This window comes from Cibotium barometz, chromosome 1 (assembly GCF_041138505.1).
Source record: "Cibotium barometz isolate CiBa-2024 chromosome 1, ASM4113850v1, whole genome shotgun sequence".
Lineage (NCBI taxonomy): Eukaryota > Viridiplantae > Streptophyta > Polypodiopsida > Cyatheales > Cibotiaceae > Cibotium > Cibotium barometz.
In genome coordinates this window covers 21,015,232-21,018,405 of record NC_141046.1, presented here as the reverse complement: position 1 = coordinate 21,018,405, position 3,174 = coordinate 21,015,232, and positions in this window count along the sequence as shown.

Below are 3,174 nucleotides of genomic sequence, written 5' to 3'. Positions count from 1 at the left end.
ATAGTATAATTCTCCTATTTTTCTACAAAGGCTCAAGTTCTATTTATAGGAGAGAGAGGCTCTAACCAAGACCAACTGATTTCTAGAATTTTCCAGATTCAATTTGGTTGAATTTGGACCAGATTTGAACTTAGTTTGGTTCCTTTTTTATTCAGTTTAATCCAAGAGAGAGGAGAGATAAAAATATCACATTATTTTTGAGTTTAAAACTCATTTAAGCATGTGAAGTAGGCGCCTCCTTGAAGGGACTCCCTTCCTTACACATGTCAAAATGAAATTATTATACCCAAAATATCTCATTTTTTTAGTAATACTCATAGTTTTTTACTAATAACCCTTGTACATAGTCAACTCTTTATCTTATGTGAGCATTTACTCATTTTTGGGTATGTTTCTTTTACAAATTGGATTTATCTCCTCCCCACACATGGATTGATCTTATTGGCCCATAGGAACCTTAATTGGACACCATAATCCAAAAATTTCTGAAAATCTAGACCCTTAGGCTAAGGTCCTTTACACCCATTTCCAATTAATTCCAATTGCACATTGGAAAGTTCTTTTTTAATTTTTGTTTCAGGGGAATTCATTTTAGACCCTAGAAGGATTTTTATATCCAAAAATATCTCAATTCTGGACTACCTCCCTCTAGACATGTCTTTCATTATCTCATTTGCAAGTAGTATCTGTCGTACCTTCTTGTAACGTGGATCTCGAACTATGGAAAGAATGTCATGTTTTCTCACGCAGCTACGTAACATATCTCAAATATCTTGAGGACCATTATCACCACACGCATCTTAAGAAAGGTCCTGTAATGAACTAACAAAGATTACTTATAGCAGCAATATTATATAATGAATTAATAGTTAATGAAAAAAAATCAAATAACAGATACACTCTAATAAGAATAACTTATAAAACCAAAAATCAAACAAACCTTGCTGCATGAATTCTTCGCTTGAGAGCACCACCACCAATTGCAAGTGTCTGAATGTTGTTCGTTGTCCTCTTTCGCTCTCTAGCTCCCATGGGTGTGCTCTTCATACGCGAGATTATATCCTATAACTTGAGGATGTGGTCCTCTTTCTCTTTGCCCTCTCTTTGTAGCTGTAAAATATTATTATGTGCAATTTCGAGAGCTTGTTGCACACTATTCAAAGTGACTTGCAAGCTATGAATTTGTGAGTTTAGAAATTGAACCTTCCATGCATCACATATACTTAAGCATTTGCAATATCCAAGGAGCCCATTCTCACCCTCTCCAACAAAATGAATGAATGAGGATAGGTCTGTGAAAGGTGGAGAGAAATTTGAAGAAGGATCATTAGGATATAAATACCCATCAACTCAAAGATCCACATTACAATGACCTTGCTGTCTTCTTTCTTGCTTCTCCTGTGCGTTTAGACGTTCTTTTCTGATAGATGCATATTCATTCAAGATACGAATATGCAAGTCTACCTTCCTCACTCATGATGAATTTGAGGTGTTTGTTATTTCTATGAGTGCCATAGTAGACACAATGGAAGATGGTAGATAGCTTGGATCCCAAAGAGAAGCTTGAAAGAGAGACCTACTGTTTAGTGGCTAGAAAGAGAATCCTAGAGTGACAATCCTAAAGAGGGAAAACTAGAGAGATCCCCTACTTTTAGGGCCAAAAGTAGGCGTTATTATGAGGTTTGTCTCCTTAAGCCTCAATAAAAATTAGTCTTAATTCCTTAAAATTAGGGATACTTACATGGCCCTTTTTATGTTCAAATGCCCTCTAAGTGCTTGAGATGTCATCCCAAATGTATTGGCACCTTGATGCATGCCCTCATCTTTGAGGTCATTCCTAAAGGGATGATGTTTCTTTCCTCATTTCACTTTGCACTCCTTCCATCATGCTTTCTAACATAGAGTTGCATGATCATCACCATGGAGTCCATGCTCATAGAAGGATTCATACTAGCCATACCCACGTGGGTATCCATATTGCCATTATCATAAGGCATTTGACTCCCTTCACCCAAATGCACTTGGGTATCCTCGTCAACAAACGCTTCCTCATTTTCATGTTCTACATTGGCTTGATCCACATTGGCATCTTGCACTACTTCCACAAACTTTCTCAATCTTCCCCTCCTCGGCATGCTAAAAATTGTGGTTGAATCCTCAAATAATATCCGATTTTGGATTTCTTTAGTTTAATAGGAATCTTGTGATGTCTACTATCCAAGTATATGGTCACCTTTGACTTGGTCAAAGCTATAGTACTTTCTGCTTTGGACTTTTTTTTGTAAAAATTCAACTGATAGAAAATTGGCCTTTTGACCCCGAAATGATATTCAATCTGGGGGTTCTCCAGGTCTATAGGATGGTCTAAGAGTGTACTATCTAACTATGAAGTTAATTTTGGCTTAGTCAAAGTGGATCAAAGCTGTGAAAAATAGGGTAAGTGTGTGCAAATGGAGAGATTAAGGGCTAGAATGAGAGCTTAAGGGATGGGAAATCTAACCCCATATCCAATTTTAGTTCAGTTCAGAACCTCTTCTACTGAATTAGGGTTTTTTTCTCTATTGTAAAACTGTGAAGGTTACCACACTCAACCCAATGCATAGACATTGAGATGATATTATATATTATAGACACGCTGGCAATGAGGTATTTCAATGCAAACAATATTCAAAGAGAAGAGAATCATGGAAGTGATCGTGGTAGTAGTGAGATGAACGTAACCAGGCAGTTGCACGAGAACCCGATAATAATTGATGTTGAAGAAGATTCTCATCCAAAATAAGACTACAACAAACAACCACCTCTCTGTTTTGTGAAAAAAACTGCAAACTTCAAAACAAGCAATGATGAATGGAGAAGTTTTCATCCCTCTTTTTCTTACTACTAGTGGCATGACCCGTCCCCTGACGGGCAAGAGTAATCTTGCATGTATAAAAACAAAAGGCTCGTCCTTGTCGATTGTGAATCAGTGCAGTGGAGAGAGGTATTGCCCGAGAGTCCTAAGGTCACGGGTTTAATCCCTCATTGCTGCATAAGCGATGGCACGCATGGGTGTGTGTGTTGTGTTGCACTTTCTAATTCTAGCCAATTCTTAAAAAAAAAACAAAACAAAATGCTTTTCCTTGGAGGGTGAGTAGAAATAAACCTTATATTTGAAGCCCATAATGGGCAACT